The 11,525-nt window shown below is 40.0% G+C and overlaps 1 pseudogene across 1 annotated transcript; it reads right to left on the bottom strand.

Annotated features, from left to right (window-relative positions):
* Positions 1-318: 318 nt before the first annotated feature.
* LOC308558680 (butyrophilin subfamily 1 member A1-like) lies at positions 319-10,915 on the bottom strand (annotated as a pseudogene). Its single transcript has 7 exons — positions 10,860-10,915; positions 9,327-9,454; positions 8,629-8,767; positions 7,856-8,062; positions 2,853-3,130; positions 2,572-2,739; positions 319-389 (listed from the first exon to the last, which is right to left on the bottom strand). The product of its transcript is annotated as a butyrophilin subfamily 1 member A1-like (transcript).
* Between the last annotated feature and the right edge of the window lie 610 nt (positions 10,916-11,525).

The raw sequence follows: 11,525 nt of genomic DNA, 5'->3' as shown, positions 1-11,525 counted from the left end.
CTCTTAATGATTAAGCCCTGCCATGTTTCCAGTCACCCTGTACCTACTTCCATTTAAGCTTCTTTGGCATCATTTTTCTGGGGCATTTGTAATAACCAGGTCACCCTCTTCTCAGACACTTATTATACTTCTAATGGTTGAAGTCTCAGGCTCTGTGGTCAGAAAGGCCGGACTGTGACAATCACTCTGTCCTTAGCTGGGATGTTGGAGAAAGTACGTTGCTTCTCTCAGCCTAGCTTTGCCCTTGTGACAATGAACATAATTTTGATCCCTCAGCATAGAACTATTGAGAGAAGGAAATGAGACAGTGTGTAGAGTTTAATACTGTGTCTTGCCCATGATGAACACTTGGTAAACTTCAGCCTCCAGTAGTTCTAGTAACACTAATACTGGCAGTAGGAGTAGCAGTAGAACTAGTACTAGTAGTAAGTAATCTGCTTCTTGTCAAAACGAACATTTTCAATAATTAAAGTTTTTCTAAGAATTTGTATGTGGGATATTATGTGTGTGGATGCAGCATGCACTAGAAACTGACACACTCATAGCTCCGGAAAGACTCCAAGGCCAGAACCACTGTCCTCTTGCACTGAGACCCTACAAGCTCTGCTCTCTCAGGACGGTTCATAGGAGACTTCATTCAGGCTGAACTACTCTTTCCGTGTTATCCACATGAGTAAATAAATCTACCATTTCACTGAAGTATCAGATAAAACATCAATTCTTCAGGGCAGTTCCTTTAATCCATATTTTTTCCCCACAGCAACTGCTTATTCCTTCATAACATTCATCACAATTTGTATGTGCACTTTCCCATGAAGTCAGAGACTATTTGACACTGATTAAATAGTTTTATATATTTAGGCTGAATGAAATAGTAAGAAATCTGTTAATGTTTCAGCACGAACTTGAGACTGAAGAGAGAGTCAGGAAATGCATAACCAGTAGGTATTATCAGGAGTTTATATAAATGCAAGAGTTTCTCATTTGTATAAAAGAGATTATGGGGGACAAAAAAATAGGATCACTCACCTGCTTTAAAATGTTGCTTTCTTCAGTCAAAAAAAGAAAAAATCATACGTTAGAATATGGCAAGAACATGGCCTCAAACTCATGGAAAGCTTATTCCCTTAGCGTTTGTACTTTTCTAGACTCCCAGCTTCAAAATCAAATCTCCAGAAGGTGGCACCTATCTACAAATGCCCTGGAAATGCCTCATGAAGTCCTGGGGCACCTGAAGCCCCAAAACAACATCAGTTACTTACGAGCTTTTCTCCAGCCTGAAATAAAACAAACAAATTAGATTCTCCCATTCGTAGGACATTCACTTCAAACTGAAATTGCTGCATCCCCATGAAGTCAGATGGTTCATGATGTGCTATAGTTCTGTGTTCATCATCTCAATGAAAATTCTGGGATATTTGTCTTCTTTTATATCTCCTGTACTATTTCCTCACACTTCCCACATCCACCAACACATCTGTGATAAAATAGGAGGGTCTGGCTCTTTTGGGAGAGGAGGATAGGGTATGAATTGTGAACGTGTATTACAAACCCTGAAATTTCATTGCTGCCTTGACATCTTTGAGCCCCTCAGGGCTCCAAATGCCCAACTGTGAGTTCCCTGGTTCTCACCAGATATGCCCTCGACCCAGCAGGAAAAGCTCCCACCCAGCTAATTCCCCTACCAGCCAAGCCAGCTGAACACCACCTGGTCCTCAGCCTAACAGTGGGCTTTGCTCCCTGTCAGCTGGCAAAATTCTTCAAACAAGCCGATCACACACTTCTACAGAAAACAGGAGCACCTCATCCTCTTGTTACCATAAATCTACCTCCCACAGCCCTGCCGGGTCATTCTGCTCCCAAGTGCAGCCCTTATGTGTCCTGCATGGTGAGCGGCGCCCTCCCCAGGATGTGAGTATATGTGATTAACAAACTGTTGGCAACCTCATCAGTCCAATGTTGGGTGTCATGTGTCTGATCACTTAGTCTGTTTAGGGTGGGGTGTTCCCCTTTGCCAACAAGATCAATAGGAGGGGTCAGAACAGAGGGGCAGATGAGAGGGTTGGCCCAACAACTCACCTTGATCATATAATTTCCTCTTTCTGTCTGAAAAGCAAAAACAGCCTGTGAGATGCCAAGTGTACAGCATGAAGTAATGACTATTTAGCAAAGAAAATGGAGAACTTACCAAGCTCTTTCTTGAAAGATTCAAAACTAAATAAATAAATAAAAAACAGGTTTTACAGAAAAAAAGTCCAAAGTTTACTTTCTAGGCTGTTGCTGAGTCCAGATCCTAAATGCTGCTTATATATACCTAGATCAAGAAATTTACCTTAATTGAGAATTACTGTGACCATTTTTTTCTAGACTCCATGTTTATAGCGGTGAGCTTTCTCTCTCCGTTGGACTCTATTATAATATTCTCCTCATGGAGGTCCTGGGCTCCATGTCTTCTTAAAGGTCTTGGGGCTCTAACTCAGTCCTACACACGCCTCTGTGTCCCAAAAGATGCCATCCACATACACAGCCATGCTAACAAACCCAGTGTCCCCAAGTCTCCTTCAGTTTTACCTTTGGCTTGGCTTCCCTTTTCTTTTTCCTCCTTGGCTTCCCATACTTGCTTCCTTTCTGGTGGTTCTTTCCAGGTCAAAAACACAACAGCACCCACGAGAATCCTAAGTGTGAGGAAAGTCACAGAGACTGCTGCTTTCCAAAGAGAGGTCCCAGGGAAGAAGGACTCTGATACAGGCCCCAAACCTGATCAAAAACATACGATAAGCAAGCCTACCCATCCTTGGTCTCAAACATCACCTCCTTACTCCCTTCCTGTCCTCATAACGAGCAACGCTGACCTGGGATAAAAATGGTTTCCACCTGCTCTTGTCCGAAGAAGGGGTTCTTCATGACGCAGCACACCTCTCTTTGAGCTGTCTCTCACAACGGGGAGTCCTCAATCTGAAACAACCCATCATCGTCTTGGGTCTTGTCCTCAGAGAGAGAAGGTATCTTCTCTCCTGTCATATCTTTCCATTGCACCTCAGGCTGGGGAACCACCTCTGGCCTGAGCACATCAGTCTTATTCCTTCATCTTCTGGACCCACCATGAAAACATGAGGAGCGGAACCCAGACCTGGAGAGGAAGGTCATTCATCTGAGACCTGGATACGTTGTGTCCAGAGGTCCCTAGTGTTACACAATAAGACCTGTGTGGGGAGATGGACATAGTACCATAGTTCTTGGTGGAAGCACAGGGTTTCTTACCTTCTCCCATGAGGTAAATGGGTATGTGTAGTTCAAATTCACAAGAGACTTGAAGTTGATACTGGGACATATACTGATACCTTCCACATCTTTTCTACCCAGAGATATCTGCAATTGGTCATAGAAGGATAACAGAAGGAGCATAGTAAAATTTGCCAATGTTGAATTCTTTCAGAAAACATCAATATATCTATATCTATGTCTCTATTATCTATCATCTATCTATCTATCTATCTATCTATCTATCTATCTATCTATCTATCTATCATCTATCATCTATCATCTATCTATCTATCTATCTATCATCTATCATCTTCTATCTATCTATCTATCTATCTATCTATCTATCTATCTATCTATCATCTATCTATCATCTATCATCTATCTATCATCTATCAATCATCTATCTATCTATCATCTATCTATATCTATCTATCTATCTATCTATCTATCTATCTATCTATCTATCTATCTATCTATCTATCATCTATCTATCTATCTATCTATCTATCTATCTATCTATCATCTATCTATCTATCTATCATCTATCTATATCATCTATCTATCATCTATCTATATCATCAATCTATCATCTATTTATCATCTATCTATATCTATCTATCATCTATCTATCTATCTATCTATCTATCTATCTATCTATCTATCATCATCTATCTATCTATCATCTATCTATCAATCATCTATCTATCTATCTATCTATCATCTATCTATCATCTATCATCTATCTATATCATCTATCTATCATCTATCATCTATCTATCTATCATCTGTATCATCTATACCTATCTATATCAATCTAGATTATCTATAGCTATATCATCTATATCTATCCCAGTTATTGGAGTCTCAAGGAAGACTACCTTTTTGGGCTTAAATTGAGAATTCTTGTACTCACTTCCCTAAAAAAAATCTCTTTGTGATTTTTTCAAATTTTCTTTCTTCCTCTGAGTGGGAGTTATATAAAAGATGAAGATATCCAGGTGAACTGAGTCCACTAAGGAGTCAAGATGTGTTTTACTTTTTCTCTCCTCTCCAGCTCAGCACAGGATGGGCTCATTTATGGGTCCATGTCCCCAGCAGCTGTATCAAAACCGCACATTACCAGATGTTAGAAGAAGACACTGTCTCTTTGAGAATGATGACCATCATGACTTCTAAGACTATATATTATTTTTTCTTTTTAAAACTCGATATCTCACAGTCTGAATCCTCTTGTGTCCAGCTCAGTCCTCCTCTGATTCCTTAGATGCAGAAAATATATTAGGAACCTCAGCTACGTCGTCTTTTTTTGGCTGAAAATTATAATATAGCTAATAATTTTTACTACCAGACCCTGGCCTGCCTGGGAGGAACACACTTCTAGAAAACAGAAAGCGACCTACTAGACAATCCTTAGAACTGCCTGAGGGGGCTTCTAAATCTCTAGGAGAAGGAAGATGAATGTACGTGGGTGAAACTGTTTCTACGCAAAATGAAGCAGATCAAAGCCTAGGTAGCAGATGAAAATATAATAGACCGAACCGACCTTGTATTTCCTGGAAGAGCATAACCACTGATGTTCCAAGTTGAAATAAGTGGACAAAAACTATACTTGTGTTGAGAAAGAGGAACAGGACGGGATGCCCATTTCTGAGTGTAGAAGTGGTTATACTAGGCAAAGGTCAACTAGGGGGAAGATGAGTATAAATATATAGTCAACTAATTGCTTCTGAACATTGGACTTGCCTTTATCGGTGTCATTCAATGAACTGATATGGGAAAGGTACTATAAATGCTGTGACTCCCATTAGGTTATTTCTGGGAATGTGAAATCTTTGACCTCTTACTGGGAGATCACAGCAGCATGGCTCAGGTGAATTTGTGACTCTTTCCTTCAAGACCTAATGGATTTGGCTTCTTTGCGTTTAAGTTACACATAAACACAGATAAAATAAGCCTATAGGTACCTTGTCAGATAGTATCAAATGAGAAGTATTAACTTAAGAGGCCTAATATTCAAAGAAGAAGAAAAACATTATAATTAAAAAACAACAACACGTTTGTCTTGGCACAGAATATAAAGCTTTAGAAATGGAAATGCTATGGTATTGTTGAAGAAATGGACAGAGAAATCATTATAACCATATAGAGAATTTAGAATTTACCCCAGGATCTATGAAAGTTATAGAGATGAGTGAATATACCTTAGGAAAAATATTTTGAGAATTCCAAGAACATCTATGCCAAAACAATTTCTAAGGATTAAAGATCTAAATGTAAAAAGTAAAACAATGAAAAAGAGATAGAAATGAATTACAACTACAGGCAATTAACGATACAGAAAAATCTCACAGACATAATGGTAAGTAAGAAAAGCCGGACGTAAAAGCGTTTGTGTATGTGAAATTCAAAACCAGGCCAAATTACTCATCGAGGTTAGAAATCAGACAAATGATTACCCTTGAGGGAACAGTGCCTGGCAGGGAAAATGCTGATCTCCCTGCATTCTAATTATGTTCTGTTTCCTGATTTGGGTGCTGGTTTCTCAGGTGTATTTGCTCTATAAAAATTCATTGAGTGGTACATTTAAAGTCAGTACTAAATTTACTATGTATGTTAAATTACAATATACTTTACAGAAAAAGTATTAGGAGAAAGGAGGTAACTGTTTTTGTAATGTATGTAGAGTATGTCTAAGAGCATCATAAAAATAAGACATAAAAGATAATGTTGACAGCTCTGAGAACATAACTTTTAAACTTCAATAAATGAAAGTTACCATAAAAATTATACGACAAATACAGAACAGGAAAAAGTATTTCAATATTTATGAGTAAAACAGCAACTAAAACTTGATCAAAATTTTTTCATAGAAAGATCGCTCCCAAAAAGCACCTGGTTAATTAAGAGACATAAATAAAAAATTGAAGGAAGACATAATGCAAAGAGGTAAAGAACATCCAATTTATTTGTTATGAGGGTAATGCAAATTTGGTGAGATATCATTTTTTTACTTTTATTGTGTGAGGTATCATTTTTTACCTATCAGATTGGTAAAAATAAAAACAGAAGATATCTAATATTCAGTTCCATCAAACTTGAAGAAATGTTTATTCTCATACACTGCTGTTAGAAGGGTAGACTAAAACAATTATTAGAGTGTCCACATCGTTAAGGAATTTTATGATTATCTTGAAATTGGAATTGTTAAATATAGGGTATAAAATTAATCATTTGAGAAATTTATCTGGTGAGGAACTACTTATATCACTGCATAGAGACTTATTTGCAAATACATGTATTTCGTTATTTTTGCAATATGAAATTGAAGACAGTGTTCATTAAAAAGTAAATATTCACATAAATTATGACATTTCTATATCATGAAAACATTTGCAGTCATTAAAGAATGCAATCTTTTGCAATTTGTTATATCTTGTTAAGAAGGAAAAAGCAGTTATAGAAACATATACTATGACATACTTTAAATAAAATATCACTATGTGTATATGGAGCCGAACATAACTTGACATTTTAGTAGTGTTATTAACTTTGCTTTGATACTTGTTACTTGAGTTTTTCCTCTAAGCTTTGCCCTGTCCTGATTCCAGTGATAACATTTCAGCTTCAGGGGTATTCGTGTGGCCTGAAGTAGGACCTGCATGAAGACCTTTGTCTCCTGTATTGTTGAATGTGTAAGTTAGGGACAGGAGTAGTATATAAACATTACGTTTTATGATTATATTATATAATTATTAATAATTTTAGTTATATGTAAATACATTATAATTAATACATAAATATGTAAAGAAAGATCACTGGAAGGACATGGAATAATCTGGTATTAATAGTTACTTTGGAAGAGAAAAAAGAATATTGGAGGGAAAGTGAGGATTATCAATTTATGTTTTATACCTTTCTGAATTGAGTTTGATTCAATGAGCCCATAATATTATTGCAATTAAATGAAACAGCATCAGTGATGTTGCAACTCAGGTGCTCAGTTCCGTGTTCTGTGACCAGCCCTCAGTCCACTGTAGACTTTCCCCCTGGTCTACTTTTCAGGGCCTTTTTACTTCTCCCCAAATCACTAAGTTAACGGTTTTCTCTACTTCTGTTCCACTTAGTTATTGAATGTTCATTACTTTCTGACTTCAATTCTCTACTGATGATTTTTTCCTGCACCACCAATTCTCCCTGCCCCAGCCCTCCAGGCAAGGCGTTCAGACCTGACCCCCCACCGCCCCGCTGGGCCTCGCCCCTCGCAGCAGCTGGCTGGGGTGCTGGCCTCTGAGGTGAAGGGCACATTTTGGTAACGATGGGGCTGTCCTTCCAAATGTGTAGGAGAGATATAAGAGGAAGTAAGTGATCTATTTTCATGGTAGACATTTAGGAAAGTTTACTTTTAAAGTACAGCACAATAGATGTGTGAATGGATCAGAAGACTTGGGATTAAGCCCAGCGTCCAGGACGCCGACTGGCTTGCAGCGAACTTGCCCTTTTGTCTCTGCGCGTTCATCAAGCTTTCTCCAGACCCAACGCAGGACTCTTACATTTTTCTTAGAGTGGTCTGTGCTTTCAGGTAATTACTCACCTATCACCTTTAGCTCCAAAATCACTCCTTCAAAATCACTTCTTTTTTAAAAAACACACGTGTACATCCCATTGTCTGAGACCCAGAGTCTGCGGGTTCTCACAGCTACTCTGCCCTGGGTGACGTGATCCTTCAGCAACTCTGCGCTCCCTCTGAAGTCCACCAGCTGTTGTTCCGCCCGCTCTGCTCTGTCCTGATACACGTACACTCACACACACTCACCACACACACTCACACACACTCACTCTCACACACACTCACACATACTCACACACTCACATGCACACACTCACACACTCACACACTCTCACACACACTTACACACACTCACATGCACACACTCCCACACACTCACGCACACTTACACACTCACGCACACTTACTCACATGCACACTCTCACACACTCACACACACTCACATGCACACACTCACACACTCACACACTCACACACACTCACTCTCACACACTCACACATACTCACACACTCACATGCACACACACACTCACACACTCTCACACACACACACTCACATGCACACACACACACACTCACACATACTCACACACTCACATGCACACACTCACACACTCTCACACACACTCACACACACTCACATGCACACACTCACACACACACACACACTCACACACACACACGCTCACACACACACATGCTCACACACAGTCTCTCTCTCACACTCACACACACACATACACACATGCTCACACACACACACATGCTCACACACACACTCTCATACACACACACACACACTGCCTCTGGGAACCGGGTGCAGAACCACCGCAGCTCCACGTCCTAGGTGCCCTGCGTGGGGCCCACGCACAGGGCAGCCGTGTCCGCACCCAGCATGGCCACAATGGGCTCCTAGGGGCTGATGACTGCGAACGTCTGGGAAATAGAGCAGCAAGTGAGGAGGACATCACAACGCCCTGCTGGGGCGTTTTCTGACACGGCATCATCACTGGCCAGTGGAGACCCTCAGACGTTCTGCCACCAGGCAGCCGTGGGCCGCTGCACACACCCAGGCTCCAGGTGGTGGAGCAAGGGCACAGAGAGAGGGTTCCTACCCTCTGGAGCTTCGGAGCAATATGGTAATCTCGTATTAAAAAAATGATCTTTTAAAATTGCATTGGTGGTAAATTCTATGAAGGAGGAGGGGAGAGTGCAGAGAAATATGAAACTAGAGTTTCCAATCAGGTCTTGTGCACCAGAAAGGCATTCCTCATGATGCTGAGGCCTGGGAGAATTACAGAGCCTCTGTGAGGTAATTCTACCTGATCCTGCTCGCTAAAATAGCCTATGACTCACTTGCCCTTGTGTTTGGGCAAATAAGTCATTATATCAAAAGGAAGGATTTAGAATGAATGCAGGTATAAATGAGAAGTGATTGAATCCTTCCATTCAGAAAACAAGAGAATCCAGGTGTAGAATATGTAAGTATTCTCACCTGAGCCCCACATGGACACTTGGAGAAGCAGGATGGAGAAGAGGTCTCCTGGCCGAGAGAAGTCCAGGGGACCCATGTCTTTCCCAGAGCAGAGAACAGTATGACGCAGAGGGAGGTCCTGGGGATAGCTGGGGGAGCAAAAGATGGGACCCACAGGTGAAACGGTCATAACCAGGTGGTTCACAGAAACAGCCTCCGGTAGCTCTCCAGCAACGGCACTGTCTCTCTCAGGGTTATCAGGGAAGCCTTTGACACTCACTGAAAAGACTTCTGTCTCCCTTCTCCAAGGAAACAGTCTTGTCCCATCTCAGCAGTCATACTCTGCAGTAACAATCTGTCCACAATCTCTCTAAACTTTTATTCAAGAAGAACATTTTGTTCAATGGACGGAGAGACGGGAAGTGAAGAGCGGATGCTGAGAGAGAGATGGCGCTCCACAAACATTACTCTGCCTCAACGAATTCTGTCCCCACACATTCCTATCTGATGAAGGAGCAGACATAACTTGGCCTGTCCTCTGTCAGCCCCCAGGATCCTTTCCCAGATTTGTTCACTTCCTTCCTCTTGCCCACCACCCACAAAATGTAAACCAATTTTAAAATTCTTACACAGCACAATATACAAATGATGTATTATAGAATTGTATACCTGAAACCTATATAATTTTATTAACCAATGTCACCCTAATAAATTCAATAAAAAATATGTAAATAACTTAATTAATTTAAAAAATTCTTACAGAGATGAAGGCATCTGGGAACTTCTCACCCTCACTGCCACGGGCACCAAAAGGAGTATTCTGCCATTCTGCCCCATTCCAGCTCTCGGCTAATACAGGTCTCTCCTGTGAGACTTGCTCCAAGATGCCAAGGGGATATCAGACTTTACAAAACTTGGAGCCTGGGAGGAGGCCTTGGGTGGTCTTTTAAAGGGTTTCAGAAAACTGAGAAAGATGCCTCTGAATAGCTACTTCTTATCAGTGGGTTTCTCTTTGGCCACCTGACATACTCAAAACTGAAAGTAAAATAAGGACAGATAACTTTGAGCTGGCATGGTAATACATCTATCTAATAATTACATACTTATGAGGCATAGAAAGACTAAGAAACAGGTGATTTCTCTCTTTCTGAGAAGTATATTACCCAAGTTAATAGCACTGATATCAGAATTGACTGCCTGACTTAAGATTCTGGTGAGGCTATTTAGGAGCTTGTGATTTTACGCAAGTTATACAACCTCTCTGTGCCCCACTTTCCTTATCTGATGGGGTTTAATTATAGTACCTGTCCTAAGTTTTGCCTGACAATTACATGAATTAACACATGTAAAGCACTCAGAAGAGTGTAACTTTTAAATTCTGTAAATTGTTAGCAATTTTTATTTTGATGTCTTGTTTAATTCACCTCAATATATCTGCTATCCTTTTTTTTTTGTAGTTTATTTTTTCCAGTTTTATTAAGATATAATTGACAAATAACATCTGCCAGCTAGGCCCCTCATTCCTTAGACAGGGAATTGAAAATACATTCATACTTTCTGACTCTCTTTCTCCCAGACATAGAAATTTCCTCCACTGACATGATCTCCATCTCGACCAGGATGAAAGAAGAAGAGCATAAAATCCCAAGATGATTTTCTAATACTTTTCACCTTCCTTCCCTGCTGCAAATGTCAAGAGTAAGGATGGCATTGCTGTCCTCTGTCTTCATAACTCATTTTAGTTTTGAAGGTCCTCCAAGTTCTATGAATTCTAGAATAATTGTTTTTCTTGTTTAGAGAGACAGAACAATTCTGAGTTAGATCCTGAAAGAATTGAAAAAGTCTAATTTACATTTTTAAAATTCTGGATCTAAGATTGAATATCTCTATATGCTTTATAAGAAACACAGCAAAACAAGAAATAAACAAATACACACTAGACATAGCCTAACAAAACTGTAGATGTGTCAACATAAATTTTAAAATAAAAACAACATTCAGATAAAAATCATTCAAAGAAACAAGATTGCCCAGCTGGCATGGCTCGGTGGTTACACTGGCCTATGATCCAGGTGATCCTGGTTCAATTCCCAGTCAGGGCACTTGCCTGGGTTATGGGCTCGATCCCCAGTGGCAGGTGTGCTGGAGGCAGCTGATCAATGACTCTCTCATCATTGATGTTTCTATTTCCCTCTCCACTTCTCCCTTCCTCTTTCTGAA

This window comes from Miniopterus schreibersii, assembly GCF_964146895.1.
Source record: "Miniopterus schreibersii genome assembly, chromosome: 6".
Taxonomy (NCBI): Eukaryota; Metazoa; Chordata; class Mammalia; order Chiroptera; family Miniopteridae; genus Miniopterus; species Miniopterus schreibersii.
Note: the sequence above shows the minus strand (reverse complement) of the source record. Positions and strands in the feature narration are given on the sequence as shown.